This window comes from Rhinopithecus bieti, unplaced genomic scaffold (genome assembly GCF_001698545.2).
Source record: "Rhinopithecus bieti isolate Rb0 unplaced genomic scaffold, ASM169854v2 scaffold_18354, whole genome shotgun sequence".
NCBI lineage: Eukaryota > Metazoa > Chordata > Mammalia > Primates > Cercopithecidae > Rhinopithecus > Rhinopithecus bieti.
Window position 1 is genome coordinate 4,408,025 of NW_016809835.1, and position 23,272 is coordinate 4,431,296.

At 42.5% G+C, this 23,272-nt stretch overlaps 1 long non-coding RNA gene across 2 annotated transcripts; it reads left to right on the forward strand.

Moving 5' to 3' along the window:
- Positions 1-12,291: 12,291 nt before the first annotated feature.
- LOC108541141 (uncharacterized) lies at positions 12,292-21,601 on the forward strand. Of its 2 annotated transcripts, XR_001888876.1 has the most exons (4): positions 12,292-12,465; positions 14,118-14,251; positions 19,923-20,018; positions 21,033-21,601. It is a non-coding gene; the product is annotated as an uncharacterized LOC108541141 (long non-coding RNA). The 2 variants fall into 2 exon arrangements; XR_001888877.1 differs by lacking the exon at positions 14,118-14,251.
- The last annotated feature ends 1,671 nt before the right edge of the window (positions 21,602-23,272 follow it).

A 23,272-nucleotide genomic window follows, 5' to 3' on the forward strand; every position in this document is an offset into this window, starting at 1 on the left:
CCATTTACCAGCACACCACTAGATTTGAGAGTGCTCTCTTTGCTGGATGAATCCGATTATGGCTTTCCAATACTGGAAGAGTATTTATTCTGCCAGTGTTTTGTGCCATCCACAATGTTAACAACTACAGACATAACATGCTTTTAAAGCTTCACTCACATTAGAATTAAGGATGTGATGAAAAATGTTAAACAATAAATTAAGCCCTTATTAAAGTCTAATAAAAATCTCTACTCTTATCTTGGCAAGCCACCAATAACAATGCCACTAAACAGAGTTAAGAGGTGAGCAGTAGCACACAGTTATGTAGTATTTTTGCCATGCAGATACAAAAGAAATAACCTCAAGACTATAGAGAATAGTAAAATAATTAGGAGTTTTAAGTATTTGAGCTTTGTTCTTAATTATAGTAATTACTGTGTTACAGAAAATTTCAGACAGTCTCATAGAATTTCTGAAAACTTAAAAATTGGCTTTTGGGAGGTGATAAGAACTGGCTTTGTCTCACCAGTGCACCCTGACCCCCTCCTGTGTTCACCTCTGTTGCAGCCTGTGTCCAGGGCTCTGCCAAAGCTGCTCATACTGTTGGTATCCTCTGCCACCTTGCACTCTGGTGTCCTCCACCAATAAGCACAGCAACACCTACAGAGAATAAGCCACCTACTCTGTGCCGCGTACCTTGAATGCCCAGCCAGCCTCTTGGCTGGTCCTACACCTGAAGCTCCATGTCCTGCAAAAGCGCTCCCCCTGCAAGGTGCACCCCAGCTCTTCCTGCCCTGCCCCTTCTGCCTGATTCAAGGCCTTGCTCTACTCTTCCTGAATTCCTTTCTACTGGCCATGTCAGTTCTGTCCTCTCAACAATCCGGGAATTGAATATAATCCCTAATTATTTTTTCTGCTTTGACTCAGAATGGAATCTGGTGTTCTTGAATATAATCCCTAATTATTTTTTCTGCTTTGACTCAGAATGGAATCTGGTGTTCTCTCAATTCCTTTCCAGGACATCCTTTAACTTTCTTGGGGGACTCATTGTCACAGTGCAGTGTCCCTGTACTCCCCCCCACCCGTTTTCAATTCAGGATACACTACTTAACCACTTTCAGATGACATGATTAGAAGTAGCTGGCTCAGCTTTCTACCAGGTATGTAATTCAGTGACATACCAAGACTCTGCCTGTGTGTGTGTTGTAGGGGAAGAAAAAGGCAGAAGACATTCATCCCTATATTAGGCCAAACTCTTTTGGTAACCAATAACAACCGGCTTAAGCAAAAAGACAAAAGGGATGTATTGGTTGATGTTTAGGATACCCAGATGTGAAGGTGGCTTCAGGTAAAGCTGGATTCAAGGGTTCAGATGAAAATAATGTAGTGATTTGTCTTCTCTTTCTCTTGTTTATCCATCTTTCTTTTGTCTGTTGGCCTCATTCTTTCCTCCTGCAACTGAGCTCCCCAATGGGACCAAGGAAGGTGCATAAGCAGCAACTCTAGGCTGACATGGACTCACTCAGCAACCACAGTGGTGAGACAGCATCTATCTTTCCATGCACAGAAACCAGAGGACTTGCATTGGCACTGCACTGTCATGTGCCCAAGCCAGCCCAATCGCCTGTGCTCTGGTGGACCCAGCATCTAGTAGGGGAAGAAATTGGGTGGAGCAGATGCTGTCAGTACTCTATCATCATCCCCTACCCTTTCCTCTTTTCATGATCACCTGCCACACATTCAAGTGTTGGCCCCTGTGTCTCTTTGCCTAATGGCTCTGCTGTCTGGCCTGTTTGCAAGATTGACCAGAAGTGCCTGGGATCAGCCCTCCACCAGTGAGTTGGTGTACAAAGATCCCAACTTTCTTGCCCCTCATTTGGGCCAGTGACAGCCTCATGCTTTACATATTGTTGCTCCCCAGGCTTCCCCAGCAGGTTTGATCTCCTTGCTCACAGTGGTAACCAGCTTCAAGACCCAGCGTTTACTGGGTTTCTTCCTAGTCCTGTCAGGTCTCCACTCTTTTCCCAGTGTCTGCTTGCACTCAAATCCTTGTCTCAGGGTTTGCTTCTGGGAAATCTCAAACTAGAAGAGAAAGAACCCAAGTTCAGCCCTCCAGGACCATATGGAAGTGTGAGGCACTTCCCTTGAGGAAAGAAGGCACTGGGCAGAGTAAGGGAACAGAGGCCTACAATCCCTGCAGCCATCCTTATGGTCCTGGCACCAAGACCCTTCTCCTTCTCTCCCACTTTTAGTTAGGGGACAGGATCCCACTTCCAAGATGCCCACAATCACTTTCTTTCTAGCATTCCAGGTTCCTAGACAAATGGCTTCCAATTAGTCCCCACTCTCCCCTCCCCACCATGGAAATACTGAAGCCTGGAGAGGCTGCTCCACTCACCCACAGGGGTCCTCTAGGCTCACCCATTCTTTCACTCCAATTTCAGACAAATAAATGATTGATTTTTCAGATTTTCCAAAGGATATTTTTAAGAAATATATAGGGAAAACTCATGTCTTAGTACTGTGCTTCTCACATTGCCCTGCGACTTTTTGAGATACCCCTAAACTGTTAGTAAACCAAGACTCATTGGTAACCTGAGAACAATACACACATATTTGTCTCTGTGTTCTGTGACAGAACCTAGGGGGTTTTAGATTATAATTTCTGCTTATTCTTTCCAGGGATTCAAAATAATTCATATTTTTGAGACAGCTGGAGTACAGTGGTACGATCTCGGCTCGCTGCAAACTCTACCTCCCAAGTTCACACCATTCTGCCTCAGCCTCCCGACTAGGCTAGTTGGGACTACAGGCACCCACCACCATGCCTGGCTGATTTTTCTGTGTTTTTAGTAGAGATGGGGTTTCACTGTGTTAGCCAGGATGGTCTCGATCTCCTGACCTTGTGATCCGACTGCCTTAGCCTCCCAAAGTGTTAGGATTACAGGCGTGAGCCACCACACCTGACCAGATTTAACAAACATTTTTCTATCAAAATTTTCTTTCAAGTATCATTAGCATTCATCAGAGAAAGCAAAGCCCAAACCGAAAAACCAAAACCAGCTCAACTTATGATTTAACGTTGGGAAATTTCCTCCATTTCTAGACCTCTGGCTTTTGATATATGATATCCCACATTGGTTCAAAGAAATTCAGGAACTTGCTCCATACATGCAATGTTCAGAGAAACCTTCAGTCCCTTGTAGGACACAGCACTGTTCACACCTCTTAGAGGTCAGGCATATTACATAGGGCCACATGTACAAAATACTAAGGGTGTGTCAGAGGGCGTGACCCTTTTCACTATATACAAGTCGATGGTGTAACAGGTACTACATGTGTCCTTGGTGATATAATTTTAATTCGCTATATCTGCTGTCTTTGGGCAAGTTGTATTTTACATTGTGAATGTAAAAATTTAAACTTAAATTTTAAAACATTTACAAACATTTTTGGAACATACTTCTCAAATATTTTGCATTTTTCTGTGCCTTGGAAAGAGGACGGTGAATGCATTTTGACTTAGTTTGATGTCTTGATGATTCAGGGTTATGATAAATGCCATCATCACCACCATCATCTAAGCTATAAGACAATGATGTTATCAAGCACTTTCAAAGTAGAGCTGTTTGATGCTCCCTTAAACTGTTAGTCTAGTGTGCTTTGTGAGGTCCCCTCTTTCTGCTTCCTCTCCCTCTTTTTTCTATGATTCCCTAGCCGACGTTCCCTAAAAGCCAATGTTTTCCTTTGCTCTCATTAATTAACAGCAGATAGTACTTAGCACCCACTCTGTGACCAACACTAAAGTCCTGGGACTTTGGCAGTGAACAAACAGAGCAAGTCTTTGCCCTCATGGAGTTTACATTCTAACAGTTAATGCCTACTTATCTTCCTTAGCTCCTCTCTTTTCCTTGTCCTCATATTCCAAACCAATGAAACAAATATAATTATGTTTACAGCATAAGCTCTGAACAAAGGCACAGGGTCCCATCTCAGTTCATAAATTTCAGTGCATGCAGCATGTAATATGAATTTTTAGGTACTGAAAACTCTTCAGTTCTGGTTTCTCATTAGTGTGCCGGATGGTTCAATTTGTGGGACAATAGCCTTTAGATAAGTAGCGTCATTTGATCTGATTCACATAATTATACTTTGTAACAAACACTTCCCTTTCTGGCCCAATGGAAAAGACAGTGGCACATGACGTAAAAGGATCTTATGAATTTTTGCTTAATATTAAGAACTTTGGAGAATATGTGATAAGAAGTACAAACTGGGGCTGGTTTTGCTGGTGCACTCCGAGTTGGTTTGGCATTGAGCAGATTCCAAGGTGAAATCATAACGTTCCCAAAGCTATCTTGCAACCCACCACCGACTATGCCTGTGCTGCAGCTTAGAGAAGAGAACCAGGTCCCAAGATCAAACCGTACTCTTTAGATTGTCGCATTTTGGGGAATGGCCTGGCAGCTGCCACCTGGTCAATCCCTCCATATTTGGCGCCTGGAACAAGGCAGCCTGCCAACCTGCCACCTGAGAGCTGTTTTTCATTGCTGACTTGGGTCACCGATTTTTTTAATTCCACTTATTTTCTTATGTGCTCAAGTTTGGCCAAAGGAAAAAATAGTTTTCAGTTATCCAAGCGATCATGCTGTGTACATAGGAAAGAAAACCCGAACTTTTTCTGGCTGCCTTACTGACTGCTGTAAATTGTCCTCCAGCATACACAGAGTGGAGCCAGAATTTCCAAAGGACTCCGACCAGGAAAATCTGGATGTGCCTTGCTTTTTAGAGAACTGCCCTCTCCTTTTTGGCCCCCCCTGCCAACTCCACATCCATGGAAAAAAATTTGACTTATTACGGTTGTTTTAAAAGAGACATTGTTGACTTCAGACAGAAGCTAGACTGCAATCGAAGGACCCAGAAGTGAGCAGAACTTCTAAGAAGTGAGTCAAAAGTAAAGGATCTCACACACTGTCAGTGACAAAGGCAAAAAATAAAAGACTCTTAAAAATATTTTTTGAAGTCATACATGATGTTCTATTTCTGCAAACCATTTATCTGTAAGTAATTTTAAAATCTCCCCAAGAACATATGCAGTTTAATCCTACCATATAAGAATTAAGTTTTAATTATGGGAAAATAAAAGTAGGGAAGGAGATCATAGGATTCCATTTTCCTCCCTCAGCACCTAAGCTACTGAGAATGAGAAGCACTCACTACTTCAGTCAAGAGGGATGCAAAGACCCCCCTGCCCCGCCCCAGCTAGCTTTTGAATCCATAAGACTTCTTGGTAGTGCAATATATGAAAATTTTCCATAAGGGCTTAGGAAGAGAAAGGGCCCCATGTTTCATAAACTTCTCTGCAAACACAATCAAATTGCCAAAGACAAGCACCAGTTCTGAGTTAAGACAACAAATCTTTCATCTAGGTCTACCATACATAGCATAGCAGGAAAGGGGTCTCCTACCCAGCTAACAGTTTGAGGAAGGTCCAGTAGTCTTTGAGCATGGGGTGCTCACCTTAAGCTCTTTTAGGTTCAAAGTGAGGTCAGTGAGATGGATGGGAGGTTCATGCTCAAAGTGAGGTCAGTGAGATGGATGGGAGGTTCATGCTTGCCTTACAGGAGTACATAGATTAGGGTGAGGTGGAAAAACTTTACTCCCAGGTTTCAAAATGTAATTTTCCTGAAGCAGGTTAAAATATAGCTTTGCTAAGTCACATTGTAATTACATAGAAAGCTAAAATTTACACATAAAAATTCTTATGTGACTTGAAGTAATGCCTTATCAATAAATTGTGTTTCTATTTATGTGATTAGTGAGTACTGACAGTTGTCTCAGTTTTAGTTATTGTTGCCTTTGAATATCTTGGCTTTCACCATGTTAATTATACGTCTCCTGTTTCCAAGATGTTAGAGCTCTTTATGGCTTCAAATAATACATGTTTTTCAGAAAGGATACAATGCTAAAAGTTTCCTAATTGTAGAGAGAATTCATATTTAAGTTTTCTTCCCCTTTGGAGTATGAATTTTGTTTCTAAGCACAAGGTAAATGCTAAAAGCCTTCTTTTAAAATTGTTTTACCTTATAGGTGCATGTCTAACTCAAATAGCATCTCTAACGTGATCCCCATTTGCTGCTCATTGATTCTCATGACATAACCTAACAGTGATATTTCTGAAACGAAATCATTTGGCAGTAATTTGGAAATTGTTTCTACTGAGGAAGAAGTGAAGTGGGTATGTACTAAAGAATCTAATTTCTTTGAGCACTGATTGAAGCCAAACCCAATTCCAAATCAAAGTTTTGTTTGGAATCTGTTATGAGTTATCTAGAATAGATAAATTAGATAATTATCAGAGTGACAGGGTAAATAAAGTTTTGCCAACCAAAATCTCAAAGCCTTTTGACCTTCCAATGCTAGAACTGAGAATTTCAGAGCTTCAGTCCCTTCCTAGCACCGAAAAAAGCAAGTGTGGAAAGCAGATTCTAGGTTGGCATATGGACAAGGGTCTTCTATTGTTAAGAAACGTTATGGCACACCTCAGTTTCTGACTGTATTTGCAAGGTTAGGAACCCACACGTGTAAGGAAAACCTGTAGTTAGTCCAGTGACTTGGTGGATTGTGGTAGATGCAATCATTGCTAGTAAGGGAGGATTGCAGACCAAGAGCAGAAGAGCTGGTCTTCCATTGCTCACCTTCTCATTCTTGCTTTCGATTTTGTAAAGTCTCCTCTGCCTTATCACCACACCCTCCCCTCCCCACATATACTCAACATACTTACCATCTGTGCAAAGATGTAAAATCCAAATGCTTTAAAAAGATTAGAAAATTTCTAAAATGCTTAATAAAAGTGCTTAGCTATTTAACAGATGAATAGGGCACCTTGCGAGAAAAACACGGCTGGCGTAGGACTGTCATTACATCCCTCACCATCACGATTTTGCACCTGCTCATCTGCTCAGGCAGTACTGCTGGCAGTTGGCAATGCACTTGGGTGCAATGTGAAAGACCCACAAAAGTTCCAAGCAGCTTTCTCTCTTGCTTTCCGAACATCGTGGTCCCTTTTTGATTATTCTCCCACCTATTCCTATGGTTTAAATGCAACCTTATTTTTCCCATATTGCCAAATGCTTACTTCTATCAGTCTCCATTTAAATGTTAAACATGAATAGATTTTACAGTGTCCATAAGTGAGAAGACATTTCAGGCTGTGCAAACAGACAGGGTTAGACAACTGAGGGGAGTAATGTACAATCCAATGGGCCATGACTTGAGAGCAGTGTAGGAGGGTTGTTACCAACTGGTTCGTAGTGGGTCTGTTTGGATTTGAATACCACCCCCTCCATCATTGTGGCTTTGTGACCTTGCCATCAAAACAGGATGTGTATTAAATTCAAAAAACACAATGTTGGCTACAGTTTACAGGGCTCAAGCCAAAATGAAAATGCAGGCTTCTTTGCTCAAAAAGCAGGAGAAAGTGTCATTACAGGTATTAAGATAGAAATTTCTTTTCTTCTGCTGTTCTGAGCATGGGATACTGCTGGTGCTGGGTGACCAGACTCTCACACTATCCCAGGCACCTGAGGACCCCTCCTTGTGACTTGGTGCATTGCATGTGGACTACGGGCTGCTGAGCTCTCCCTCCTGCAAGGCACTAGCTGGAGGTAGGGAAACTGGGTCAGGCAGCTCCTCATGATCCTTCTGTCCAACCCATGGCAGAGAGGCGATCCCCTAGGGATTGCAACCTCTTTAAAGTGACTCAGTACATGGATCAGGGGTGGTAAGAAACTCTTCCCAGCAGAGTCACCTGTTGCTCATTGGTTTGCCAGCCCAGCATGGGGACAGTTGCTACCATGCCCCCAAGACACCACGGGGCACTGGTGCCTGATCCCCACCCTCCTTATGCTAAGTCCCTTGTCAGGGGCTAGAGGGCCTCAGTGTTTGCTGTATGGGAGCTCAGAGAGGGGGCAGGGTTTGGTGCAGAGAAAGAGTAGGAGGCTGAATGATGTTTGAACTAAGTCTTAGACCCTGGTGCATGCATGCTGCTTTGTCCCATTGGATGGCACTTTAACACAAATTCAAATATAAAATTGGGGATTTTAAAGAAATGCATAGCATTCAACTTCAAGTGTGAGGCTCTTCTGAGGATGGATGCTGCATAATTACACTGGTCACTCACCCATGAAGCCAGCCCTGAAAAGGAATACATAGAACTCTTTTTGTACAATGCCAGAGGCAGTCAGGAGTCAATAAATATATGTTGTTAGCATTGTTATTAACTAGAGGATCTACATGGAATAGAACATAACATGTTCCAGTTATGTGTATGGATGTGGATATGTTGGTGTCTGAGCAAGCAACAACAAGAATCCTCAGTCCTAGGAGGGTTGTGACTCAACTTCCAAGAGGACTCTTGACCAATTCTAGAACTGTGTAGCCGCATGCTGACTTAGCAACAAATCAACTGAGGTACCAGCAATTGCTTCAGCATGACTTGGAAATGCCAGAGAAGACATACACACACAATTAGGTAGAGAAAAGTGAGTTTTTCCAAGTCAGCAGCTAAAGGCAGTTCCAGCTCAGCTGACTTTTAAAAAAACAGTGATCGGATAAAGATCTAGTAATAATGGGATTCAGCAAAGCCTTTTTTATGTCGTCTTGTTCTTGTCTGCAGCTTTCTTCTGCATTGCTAGGCAAATTGACTTTAAATTGCTAATCTCCAAACAAACATCCTTTGGGTAAGGAATCATCTTGGTAATAAATGTCAAACTTTTGCTGGAAGCTAAGTGAGCCCAGGTGAGGTACCAGCTATGCAGCAAAGCCCCCAACTTTGAGGGCCTACTTTGAAGGAGTCAGGTTTTCCGTAAGCCTGTGAAAATGAGTTTACACACTTTCTAAGCACATCTCCTTAGACACTGTCTAAGCAATGTTCATTCTGAAAGCTTGATCTATCCTTGGTACACACACAGATACAACACCATCACAGCTATTCTGGTTCTGTTTGCACAGGCTTTTTAAGTATGTGGCCCAGGAAATCTAGGGTATCAAGTGACTGCCTCAGTCTGACAGAAGGATGATCTTTCACATCCAGAAATCAGGATAGGCATGAAAGAAGCTGCCAAAGAAGATCCTTGAAACATCAAGAATTTCCCTTTGAAAATACATAGGAAAGGGTATCTAATGGGAGGGAAAGCCTATTGTTTCCCCAATGAATAATTCATTAAAAAATAACTGTCCCTATAGAACACTCTTCAGAGAGTTGACCTTTTCATGGTTAAGTTCAATTAAAAATTTCCCTTATGACTAAGAGAGGTCAAAGATATTCTAGGCGGGGCATGGTGACTCACGCCTGCAATCCCAGCACTTTGGGAGGCTGAGGCGCGTAGATCATGAGGTCAGGAGATGAAGACCATCTTGGCTAACACGGTGAAACCCCGTCTCTACTAAAAATACCAAAAAAAAATCAATCAGGTGTGGTGGCACACACCTGTAGTCCCAGCTACTGGGAGGCTGAGGCAGGAGAATCACTTGAATCAGGGAGGCGGAGGTTGCAGTGAGCTGAGTTGGTGCCTGGGTGACAGAGGGAGACTCCAAAACAAAAAACAAAAACAAAATAGATTCTGGTCTGCAAATGCAAAAGGTTGCACACAAGTCATTCTGTAGTTTTCTGAACTGAATAACCACCATAACTAGAGTTGAGCGACACCTGCTCTATGTCAGATACTGTCTTAAGTCCTTTATAGGAATTAATCCACAATCTCAACAAGACAAGGAAATTATTCTAGCTTTCAGTAACTCTCACCAGGTAACGTTGTAGCAAAGATTTGAGCCCTCCAGTCTGTCTTAGAGTGCACACTTAACTATGTGGCTTAAGTTTAAATCAATGATAGTAAAAGGGTTTCATTTAAAGACTCAGCCTAAAGGAGGTACAGTAAGTCTTCAAAGTCATTGACTGGTTCTTGGAAACTGGGACTTTAAGCAAAACATAAGGAAATCAATTTACCATAGGTTAATTGATATAAACAAGAGTTAAATTCCTATAACATTTCTGGTCACAAAAACATCACCAAACTTTGAAATAAAAACCAGAACACTTCTAATTTTAAACTTTGAAATAAAGGTGACTTATACATACATATAAGATTAATAAAAAAAAATGTACCTAATTATTTCAGTTTGGGGTCACATGTGGCAGGACCCTATCCTGGCAGCTCAGGGTGCAAAGTGGGAACTAACCTGGACAGACCACTACCATCCCATCTCAAGGCATACTCACACCCACAGCACACAGATGGTGATAATTTAGACACCAATTTGCCTCATGGGCTCAGCTTCAGGATGTGGATGGAAACCACAGTAGAGAGAAAACTCAGACATGGGGATAACATGCAAACTCCACACAGACAGTGGCCATAGCTGGGAATTATTTTTTCTCATCAACATAAGGAAATTATATTGAACAAAACAAAGTTATTGGAGGATCTGCTGCATTTTTAAGCCCGACCATTATACTGGGGTTTTCTTAAAGTTCAGTACATCTATATACCTGATATGTTATCCATATAATGGTCACTTGTTACAAGTTTTTTTTAAAAAGTCAACATTGTATAGAGTTGGAGCAAAAGCCTAAGGACACACAAATGTTTTCAGCAGTGGTGGCACCAAGAAGCACTTCTCATTTCAAGGGTACCATCTGATGACATTGTCTTGAAGCAAAATGGCTGGGAATCACCTGGATCATTCCAATGGCTTTATTAAGAATAGACTACAGCAGAGAATGCAGAAGCTGAGAAAACAGTTAAGAAAGGACTATAATAATCTACCACAGAGATAATGCTAGTGTGGACCAAGGTGTCAGAAATAGAGATGGTGAGAAGTGGTTGGATTTCAGATGTAAAAGACAATTAAAGCCATTTGAGTTATTTTTTGAGATGGAGTCTCGCTCCGTCATCCAGGCTGGAGTGCAGTGGCGTGATCTCGGCTCACTGCAAGCTCTGCCTCCTGGATGCATGCCATTCTCCTGCTTCAGCCTCCCGAGTAGCTGGGACTACAGGTGCCCACCATCACTCCCGGCTAATTTTTTGTATTTTTAGTTGAGACAGGGTTTCACCGTGTTAGCCAGGATGGTCTCGATCTCCTGATCTGCCCGCCTCAGCCTCCCAAAGTGCTGGGATTACAGGTTGAGCCACCGCGCCCAACCCATTCGAATGACTTAGAAGATTGAAGTGGGGTGTAAAACTAAAGAGAAATCTTAGATGACTCCCAGGTTTTTGATCTGAGCAATTAAAAGGTTGAAGTTGCCATAGATTGGAAAGGGGAAAAATCATGGAAGAGGTAGGCTTTGGGAGAGACTTAGGAGCTCAGGGTTGAGCATATTGAGTTGCCATTAGCCATCAAAGCAGGGAGGTCAATTAGACTCCAGAGGTCAGAGGACAGGACTTGATTAGAAATGTAAGATACAGTTTTCAGCATGTATTTAAAATAGTGAAAGTGCATAATGTCACTGAATCGAATAACGTTAGAAAAGTTTAGGTAGTGCTACTCAAAATACCAACCACTGATCAACATCAGCACCACCTGGGAACTTGTTAGATATGCAATTCTTAGGCCCACCTACACCTACTAAATCAGAAACACCTGGAGGCCCTGTGCCTTGTTGTAACAAGCCCTTCAGGTGTTTCTTTTGCTTACTAAATGTTGGAAACCACTGGTATAGAAATTAGGGAGATAGGAAGAATCTGATAAGGGTCAGCCAGGAAGGAAGAGGAAAACCAGAGAGTGGTGTATTGGAAACAAAGCCAGAAAAGTGTTCGAAGCAGAGGGGAGTTGATCTGCTGTGTCACATGCTCCTGAAAACTGTCCATTAAATTTACACATTGTCTACAGCCTGGAAGTCGTTGGTGTCACCTGTAGGTGAACTTTGGTAGAGTTGTTGGTGGACCAAGCCTGATGAGTGGAGATTGAGAGAGACTGGGTGGAGAGGTGAAATTAGAGACCACAAAAATAAGACTTGGAGTTTTGCCTCAAAGGTAAAGAAATCAAAAGCTAGAGAGGTAAGAGGAGTTAAGAAAAAAGCTTTTTTTTCCCTCCCCCTCCCCCCCCCCCCCCCAAGCCCCTTAAAAAAAAAAAAAAAAAAAAAAAAAGAGCTACAACAGTGTATCTTCAATGACGTTGGAGCTGATCTAGTGCAGATGGCAAAGGTGAGAGCTCAAGAGAGAAGGGAAGGCGCACGAGAGCAACATCGCAACATCGCTGAGCAGGGCGGCTATAAATAGGAGTCGCCCGGTGACAGGCCGGCTCCACGGAGCATGCGTGGGCGTCTTCCACCTTAACAAGCCTGAAGGAGGATTAGGAGCGCTGTAAGCAGGAGGCAGAGGCTGGTGGGTGCGTTCGACGCTGAGATGAGAGCCCACTGAGGGAGTTATACTCGGATTTCTTTCCTTTACTGGGTTGTTTAGGAAGCCAGGTCACCAACTGAGGGTGAGGATCATATGCAAGGACCATGGGGGAACAGAACAACTGCCAGGCAGCGGAAGGGCCCACTAAGGGCATTCGGTTTCGAGAGACTTAGCAAGCATCAAAGTAGTGATTTTTTATTTTTCTCAAAGAAGCTTTTCAGAAAAAAAAACTGAATCTGGTGCTCGCTCGCTCTCTCTCTCTCTTTCTTCTCTCTCTCTCTCTTCTCTCTCCTCTCTCTCTCTCCTCTCTCTCTCTCCTCTCTCTCTCTCCTCTCTCTCTCTCATAGAAGAGGGAAGAAACATCAGAAAGCCACGGTGAAAAACCTGTACGAAGCAAACGTGGGCTCTGAATTGCCATAGCATGGGAAGAAAGGAAGGCTTTTGGTTGAAAGCATGACCTGAAAAGTGACATTTGAGCATGTTCCCCAGATGGGCGTGAGACAGGAGAGAAAGGCAGGAGATATATATATATATATATATATATATATAGTGCCTCTCAGCTACACAATGGACTTGGGCAAGGGGTAGATCTCGGCATGTGTGGTTTGGGGAGTAAGGGGTCAGTAAGAAGAAGGAGATGGAGACACAGCCAGGGGTAACCGAGGTTAAAGGAGGTCGAGAAGTAGAATAGGGCATGACTGAAGGAGACAAAGCACGGATGGGCTCTAGACGCAGATGTTTCCACCTGAGCCACAGTTCTCCAATTCCCAGCTGTGTGTCCTTGGTCAGGACACTCGGTTTTTGAGTCTCATTTTCCTCCTCTAAAATCACATCAGAGAGCATAGCATATACTAAGTACTCAGAAAAAGCTATTAATATTATTTGAAGTAATAGGACTAACAATAAGGGAATGAAGAAGAGTTAAAAATGAGAAGCTGAAGGGAAAAGAGGGTTAAAGAGAATTATTAAGGTGAGGAGGAAACGTAAAATAGGAGGAAAAAAAATGAAAAAAAGTAAATGAGGAGAGAAAAAGAATTATACGGACAGTGGGCCAGGTGTGGTGGCTCACGCCTGTAATCCCAGCACTTTGGGAGGCCGAGGCAGGTGGATCATGAGATCAGGGGTTCGATACCAGCCTGGCCAACATGGTGAAGCCCCGTCTCTACTAAAAACACAAAAATTAGCTGGACGTGGTGGCAGGCTCCTGTAATCACAGCTACTCGGGAGGCTGAGGTTGCAGTGAGCTGAGATGACACCATTGCACTCCAGCCTGGGCTACAGGGCTGTGACTCCGTCTTGAAAAAAATAAATAAAAATTATGTGGACAGTGAGACTGAGAAACATACAAATAGGAAAACAAAAGAGAAAAGGAAGGTGCAAATGCAATACACAACTTTATAATCTCAATATAAAAACCCAACCATATTTTTGATAAAATATGAAGGTTCTTAGAGCATCATGTCTTGCCAGAATGTTTTGACAATGTACAGATTTGAATCCTAGACTTAATGTAAATATCATTAGCAAAACATTGAATTTTAGGAAATTCCAGGCTTTGATAGCTTTGGCATCCTAAGATGACCACATCAGGGTCCAATAAGTCACTTGATGGCATGTTTATAGTGTTTTCTATTTTTAAAGGCCTTTTATGCCATTTCTCAGGCAATGATCAAAACACCCTGAGTGTAGGATGAGGCCCATTCATATTAGCAAGGTTCTGTTCGTCCTTTTCAGGTGGAGGAGTTTTGGAACATTCGCCTCACCTGCGGTGCTCTGGAAACTCAGCCATGCTGTAGATGTCAAATTAGGAGGAATCTGAGGGGGCTGTGCAGGCTCTGTCTGAACTCCTTTCAGGACCAAATGGGCAGGTTTGTTCTCCTAACTGACGCAGCCTTAAGGGAGCCAGGATGAAGGTTTTTCCAACCTCAGCACTTTGCCTCATGTGCTTATTACCATGACCTGTGTGCTGTTTACAAATTTTCGAAAGCTAGTAATAAGTATGCCAGAAATGTGGACATGTGGGAAAGGTGAATTTCTGCGACCTTTCTGAACCTATCTGAACTTCATTTCCATTTCGAGCCCCATCCCCTTTCCCAGCATTGCAGCTAAGTCCCAGTTGATGATGTAGTTCTAAGGTGTTGGGGAGGGGAGAAATGAGTCTGAGTCCTGCCTGCCTTCTTTGCCGGCTGACATTCCGAGATGTATATTGTTCCATCCAAACTTCTGACATCCGAGCAAACAGCCCAGGGCCAAGGGCAGGGACCCCACCTCCCTGAGATTCTCAGACTTGACTGGGACCTGCCCAGTGGTGGGGAAGGCCTCGCCACGGTGACCCACTGGACTGCCATCTTCCTTCCCTTCTGACTGTCCTTTCTCTCAGTCGGGATAACTTTCCCTAGTCCAGGGTAAGGGATGGTGTCAGAGGGAAGGGAAAATAATTCTAATTACATATTATCCAATTATTTTGTTTATCTTAGGCCTAGGCTTCTGAACGGGAGATGCCAAGCGTTTGCTTCTCTTGTCATCCATGCTTGGGCAGCAGCCTTCCTTCCTGGGGGTGATAGAGACAAAATTCCCAGGTGTTCACATTGTTGCTGAGGTGGGGGTGAGTGTGGGGGAGCAGGGAGCAACTACTCCAGGTTGCTACCTCATGGTTGCCCAGCTACATGGGCATGGATGCCTCGTTCTAAAATTACTTCTGAACGGTGAAACCAACACAATGCTCAGCAGGCTGTGTGACACTGGCTCTGGGATGCCTGCACATGGATGGTGAAGGGCCCAGGTGCCCTGTAGGACAGTAGGATGGTCCTGATAACAGTCATTTGAGGCAAGAGCCCCAAGCAAAGAGTGGAACATATTCTCGCATGAATTCTGGAATCCTGCTCAGAGCACATTTTCCAGTCCTGGGGAAACCGGTTTTTAAGTTTCCATGTGATACAGTCTACCTGGGAGGCCCCATCTCACTTGGCACCATCCCACACCAAAGAGGCCTCACTTGAAAATCTCATTTTTCTTACAACAGATGCTGGGTTTCAGTCCAGATGCCTTAGACATGTTTTTAGTGTATATGCAGTGCTGGGCTGGGATGGAAATAGAGCCAAAAAATGGTGGGAGAGTGTATGAAAGCCTCCCCCTTCTCCTGCCTGGCTCTTTGAACGTATTTGTTTTCTCCAAGAAAATTGGCTGGAGGTAGCAAAGGCTACAAAAGTTGAGCCTGTAAGGAGCTAAGGCTAGCAATCTAGACTAATGATAGCTTCCCAGTGGAAAATACTCCTGGGGATCTTAGCAGGACTCTTCCATCTCTGGGACAGTGGACAGCTTTGTTTGGAATAGCAGCTTTCAAACTTTAATTAGCACAACAATCAGGAAGTTTATCAATAATGCAGATTTTCAAGCCTCCCCCTCAAGATAGTCTGGTTCCTTGTATCTGGACTGGGGTCCAAGAATTAGCATGTTTAGTAAGCACCCCAATGTGATTCTGATACAAATGTTCCCAGATCACAAGCTGAGAAGCACAGTAGTGGGACCTCTTTGGTGGCTCTTCATGAGGCCAGCTATAAAGACGCCTGAGTTTCTGTGAAGCCACCTGGCTATTCCCCTCCTGTAGCTAATCCCTAAGCCCCAGAACTCACCTATTCTCTACAGCCAGGTGGATCCACACGCCTCCTGTACCTGCCCACCTGTTTTCCATTAACAGTGAACTAGCACTTGGGCAATTGTGAATAACATTGAGTCCACAAGACATCTCAAAACAGGTATCTAGAAGCCAATGTAAATAAACAATGGAAAAGAAACTTTTGGGCTTGCTTTTGCAACTCTGAAGCACTTAATTGTCAGTCCCACACAGTTTAAGACTTGCTTATATACTCTCTGGTCTGTTTGTTTGTTCTTGTGTGTCTTCATCTTCCAAATAAAATGTAACTTCTTGGGAAGAAGCCTCAAACTTTTATTTTCCCTACAGCATCTACTATGAAATTGGTATTCAAGATAGGAAGAGTTTCTGACTTATAATCAGGTTACTTGCAAAGGTTGATTTTTTCAGCCAGTTATTTGGATTTTGTTTCTCATTAGGATAAGGTTATAAAGGGTAGTTATGTTCCCAGACCAGCCCCCAAATGTCTATTTAATTGGCGATATAGCTGAGTAGTACTACAAGACCTAAAATAATCTACAACAGTGCTTTTATGGGGAAATGCATTGCAGATTCCAACTGACGATGCCAGGAGCTCATTTTTCTGGCCTTGGTTCCAGGACAGGCCTTGACCCATGTGCAGATAGAACTATCCTCCTGCCTCTACACACACACATACATATATTAGACTGGCTGTCTTGAGGTGCATGTTCCAAAGTTGGGGAAGGGGTGGCACGAGTTCCTGTTGGGAGACTGGATTGGGGATACAGGGCAAAGTGTACTCCTGCCAGAGTCATAATATCTGGAAGAAAGCGTATTCCAGGGATATACGTGGGGCAATGGTACTGGTGGGAGACTGGAGGGGTCCAGAGGGCACCGACTCCCTTGGCTGCAGTTGCAGAGGCCAGCTTGGGCTGTCTTGGCAGTCACAGCAGTGGCAGCACAAGCTGTAATGGCCACATTGGCTGGGGTCCCATCATAAGCCTGAAGATGTGTTTTAGGGTAGTGACATTTTAGTTATTTATTGCTGGGTAACAAACCATTCTAAAATGTAGTGACTTTAAAAAAGCAACCATTTTATTTGCTAATGGTTGTGTAATGTGGGCTTGCCAGTGGCCATTGTGTGACTGCAATCGACTGGTGGAGAGTTTGGGGGTCTGTACTTTCATGGAATGCCAGGACTACTGGGTTCTCTCTCTCTTCATGTAGTCGTGGGACTTCTCTATGTGGCCTCTCCAGTGGAGTAGCCAGACTTCCTTACATGGCAACTCAAGGATCCGAGAAGCAAAAATAAACTTCTAGGACTCCGTAAAGATAGGCTGACCACTGGCACAGTTTCACTTCTGGTTTAAGTGGTCCCAGGACTGCCCAGATTCACGGGAAGGGGCTTCACAAAAGCATGGATTCCAGGAGGCATGGTCCAGTGGGGCCACCAAGCTAACATACACTGCATTTGGTGTTCTGTGAGAGGCCCTGAGGCCAAGAGTATTTCATTAATACCTCAGGAGGCCAGCAGTATTTCCATTACAACCACCATAACCAGATTGCTAACATTCCTAGAAAAAGCCTCTAAATAATGTTTTTACTTCTCACATCTTTTCTAAAAGTAAGTCATCCTTCTGCAGAATCCATCCTGCCACTTTTGCCTTCACGTTTTCTCAATCCATTTTATTCATCAACAAAGCTACCTACTTTACATAGGCAGAGTTCTCAGTCATAATGCCACAACACTTTGGTAAATTACAGTGAATTTTGAGGTGTGTCAGGATAATAGCATATAAATCCCTAAAGTTTGCAAATAGTTTATTCTTAAAAAGCCAGCTAATGTAGGTACAAGGTTAGCCCTATAATAATATTCCTCTTTGATTTATGTATTTACTTGAGGAGTAGAGAGAGGGGTGGAGCTGGTGATAGTGCTTTGGAAATGGGTGTGTAACCCTGGTACGGCAGAGGTAGACCTGGCTGCTTCCCCAACCTCCTCTTCCCTCTAGCAAAACTTCTATTTTGTGGTGGCAATGTGCCCAGCCTCCTCTCCAACTAAGTATGGCAATATGACCAAATTCTGGCTAACAAAATAGAATGGGAAATAATGTCTGAGACTTCTAGAAAGGTTGCTTAAAGGAAGCAGACTTAACTGGGAAGTGAGCCTTGTGGCTCGCTTTGGATTTCTTCTTCCTGTTGCCTGTACTATGGATGTAATGATTGGTTCACCAGCAGCCATTTGGGACCACAAAGTGACTTTAGATTAGAAACCGGACTCCAGGATGGTAGGTATAGAGATAGATGGGTTAGTAATGACCATGGAGCTTTGTTCCAACCCTGGACTCTAGAAATACAGAGCTAGAGATCAAGATCAAGGTGGACATAGAGAGGTTCTTTTTGTTTAAGCCATTATTTTGGATTCCCTGTTATAATTAACCCTATCTTCTGTACTTGGTCATACCCATGAGGATATATAGCCTGTTGTGAATTCCATTGCTATGAATATTGCAGCAGAGAAAATGGGTAGGAACCAATGGTCGAGGCTATGGAGAATTTTCACCGAGACTATCTCTCAATCTCTGTGTTCATCAGCCCTCTTGCCAATCCTTAATGGATTTGAGGAAGTATTGTTCTGCTTAGGCTATAATGATGCCCTTCTCCATCTCATGGGCTTCCCATTCCTTTCCTAAAGATCTTTCTCATCTGCACTCGTTCATTTGTTTTTTTTTTTTTCTTGTGTATCCGCATTGACTAGCATAGCACCTGACACAGTGTAAGTTTAATAAGCAGTTGTTAAATGAATGAACAAACTTCTGATCTTCCCTGTGCCTATGCACAGAATCTAGAATGCCTCTTCCCTTTCCTGTTCACTACCACATTTCTATTTTGTCTGTATAGCTTGTGTTCGCCAAGCCCAGGGCTGAGCCAGATAAGCTTGGTAACCAAACTCCCAGTAGTACCCATGAGCAGTACTTGCCAAGTGGGTGGTGTGTTTGTTTCATGTTTAAGACATTGCTTTACTTGGGTTCTGTAAGAGGAAAGAACAGAGTCCCAGTAGAAGAGGAGGGATCATTCGTTGCAAACCAGTCACTCTCCTAATAAAAGCAGAGATGAGTATGTGATTTTAGTCAGGACAGGGATGGGGGAATAAGGAATAGAAGTGACTGAAGAGACGACTACTCAGGGGAAGGGAAGAGGCATCTCTCAGCCTTGCCATTGAGGAGACAAGGGCATGGGGAGGTAGTTCCCATAAAGCAGGAAATCAAATGGCAGCATCTGTATGGAGATTTAAGCTGAAAAGCAAGAAAACTTGGGTACCATGGGATATAGGGCCCACCTACGTAGGCATCTCTAATGGGGCCATTCACTAGGTATTTTCCATTCTTCTCACATAACTTCATTGTAGTAGCCAACTGGGTTCTCAACCTTGGTATCTCTTTATATTTATTCCTATAGATTTTTCTTTTTTTTTCTTGTTTACAATTAAACCATTTTATTTCACTTATTTGAATTATGAAGGTACATATTTAACATAATCCAAATAATAAAACTGACAGTCCCTTACCACTGCATTAATTTTTAACTGAAGACTTTATGAAGATGATAAAAGGGCTTGATGAGAATGATTAGGCCCATACTCTGAAGTAAGAGCCAATGTAATTTTCAAATATTAACTGCATGCAATTAATAAAAAGGTATACCCTAAGCTTTATAGCATTCCTGATTCCCTTCTCACAGAGGCCCCAGAGACAGCCTTTAACCAGTGGGGCTAAGGGAGCCATCTCTCTTTTGGTCTGGTCTAGAGCCTCTTGGATGTTCCATGGTAATCTTGCCTCAAACACTGTTATCCATGTTTAGGTGTCTGCTTCTTGCTTCGATGTCATTATTAAATTTTACTTTTTGGCTTATAATTTGTCCAAATGCAGGTTTCGAAGATGATGTCTTTATGAATTGATTTCTATGGAAGATCCCACTTTCCTCTAATATCTTCTGCAAAATATTGGCTGTCACTCTGGGATAAGGTAGCTCTGCTTCTCTAACTTGAAGGCTTATGATTATCTTTGCAAAAATCAGCATTCTCTGTCCTGGTACCATTTGCAAGCTCATGGGCGGAGTCTTTTAAATACTCATTGGTTGGAAAGAGGTTCTTTCTGATTGAACTTTAAAACAAAAAAGGAGAAATGCATTCCTGGGATCCAACCTTGTGGGCAAAGGTGTAACAAACATGAGCAGACTTTTAACCCACCCATAAGGAAGATCTCCATGTAGTGCTAAAACCAGGAAAGTATGTGTGTGTATGTGTGTGTGGTGTGTGTTTTGTGTATGTTATAACGGTTCCATTTAAGCTTGCAATAGCCACTACTGCTCCTTATACCACATCATGTATGATATTAATATTTTCTATAGGTGCTTGCTTTGTTTATATTTATGACTAAACATGGTTTGGCTGGTAGTGCATATTTCTCTAATGTCCATCCTTGGGTGTGCTATCTCAAGTCTTAAGTTTTTGGAAATATAGCTCCCTGCTAATTTATTATATAGCACAGAGCTCCATGTAAACATGGTGTTAATCAATTTTGATGATAATTTATCAAAAACTTTAGAGAATGGTACTGAGATGCCTTTGAACAAGGTTGAGGTTTTGGTATAGCTCCACTGCTGGAGTGTCTTCCTTCAAAAGATGTAGGCATTTTAAAACCAGATGGAAGCATAGTATAAAAAGCATTTGGTCACACTTTCCAAGGGATTAACTGAACTAAAAAAAAAAAGCATAAACATCTCACACAGATTGGCGATGCTGCTGCCGATGACAATGATCTCAACCTTTTACTTTAAGGAATCTAAAACGTTTTTGGAAATAAACATATCTGGACTAGAAGCCAACCATGTAAATAAGAACTAGCCTCTATTGCTCCCGTCTGAAAAGAAATCTGAAGGGGTTGGTTGAGATTTGTTGTGCTTGTCTTAAATAAGTTGAATATCCTCAGCCTTTCCCTTCTCTTACCTTTATTGTTTGATTTTTTTTTTTTCCATAGGAATCTGCATCATTGCCCAAACATGGGCAAGAAAACAGCCTTCAGGTCTAAACATATTTACTTCTCAGAGTTTGTATTACAGTCAGAGCTGGAAAATGAATGCCAAACATAAATTCCTGCATGCAAAATGCTTCCCCATCTACATGGGCTTGACAATGACCAAGTCTGGGATTCAGGAATGGTGGAGGCTCGTTTAGGTTGTAACCTCCATGAGGCTGCACTGGTTATGCTTTGAACTTTGACTCTAACCCACAAAGTGATTACTTTTCTTGGTGCCTTGTTGAGTTTTGGAAATCTTTCAAAGTTACCATAAAATATTTAAGACACAAATAGAAAACTCTCAACTATTCCTGCACATCATTAGCGTGAGATTGTGGAATCTTTTTCGCAGTGTTGACACTGTCCATTTTTCCGTGTACTTAAAAATGTTTAGTTTCTTTTCAGTCTGCTTTCCAAAGATTACCTGGCTTTCAAATATCATTTTCTCCAGGGAGTCTTTACTTTTGCAAACACTCTGAACAAACATTCTATGGTAATTAAGGCTGTTAGAGGAAAAGACCAATACTTGTAGTGTCTCATCATCCTCACCAAGTTGTCTCCTTCTTAAGGAAACCAGTCTCAAAGTGACCCACTACATACTTTAGTATGTTGACTTTTTGAAGGAACTAGGATATTCATCATTTAATTATCCCCAGGGACCACTGTTTGATAAAACATTTTTAAAAGGAAAATTGGTGTTTTAGGGTCAATTCTGCAACCTTAAACATTATTTAGTCAGCATCAAATACCCTTTAGAGATGAAAGGTGACCTCATCAGCAGCACACTGAGATTTAAGCTCAGCATATTTTTCCAGAAAATATGGATCTTGCTCTTGGCTTTCTAGCGGTGACCTAATTTTCATGGCTATGTTAAAAAGAAAACACACAATAAAAGGATTTGAAGAGCTCTGTTTCATGTTGGAAAAGCACTGTAATTTATGGTCATGTACTTAATCAAAATGCTTTATCTTAGTATTAGGAACTCTAAGTTTCATTTCAAAGGGATATCTGAAGATCACCACCAAATGGAAAAACTAGGATTATCTGGGTAAATTCCAGACATGTTCTTCTGCTGGAAGAAATCACAGCACAACTGCTTTCTAATGTTTGTCCTGGTGGATAAGGCCGAAGGCCATGTTCCAGAATATTGAATTCTAGAGCAGTGGTTCTGAAACTTGAGGATGCTTCAAAATCACCTGTGGGAGGGGGGAGGTTATTAAAACACAGATTGGTGAGCTACCCTTAGAGTTTCTGATTCAGTAGATTTTGAATTCATCCTGAGAATTGAATTTCTGCTAATGCTGTTGGCTCAGGGACCACACTTTGAGAACCACTGGCCTAAAGTTTGGGCAAGAGATGTTCACCAGTGGTTCAAATAAAACAGACTGGGAGGTGTCAGAACATAGAATTAAATATACCAAGGGAATGAGGGGGCACAAATTGAGGCAGGGAAGTCAGGCTTATGGTGAGATTGAGCAGAAAACCTGAAAAGCGGCAAACAAGAAGTTGGCACTGGAATATCACGTCTACTTTGGCACCTCAGTCCAGTGATGAGAGAATACAGAGGTAAGACATTCTCCACAGGCCAGATGGATATTTAGCGTTAAGACAGCAGCTGTCAAGGTTCAGTTCACTCAGCTGGGGTTTAGGGATGGCTCCAAACCTGTAGGGACAGCTGATAAGAGTATTGTAGGGCCCTAGTCCTCAAAAGGACTTGGAAAAACCAAGAAGATTGCAACAGGTATTCAATGTATTGGTTAAGGTAACTCTTGCTGCTGTAACAGATGCAAGAGAACCCCCAAGTCACAGTGACTCAAATCAGAGTTAATCTCTTGCTCACATACATTTCTTGATTAATAAGCACCTCTTTTTAAGGGGTGACTCAGTTACCCAGTGACCAAGGCTCCTTTCATCTTGTGGATCTCCCATCATCAAGTGTAGCTTACGAGAGGAAAGCATGGAGGATCACATGTAGGAGGTTTTTAATGGATCAGGGCTGGAAGGGACCCTTACCACTTCTGCCTAAAATCCACTGGTCAGGAATTGACCACATGGCCACATTAACTCAGCAAATCTACCTGTGTCCACCGGCTAAGTGTCCAGGAGGAAGAAGAAACAGGTTTGCTGGCCAGCTAGCCTGTCTTGCCATATTCAGATAAGAGGAGTAAGGCAGGATTATAGTTATTAAAATTGAATCAAGA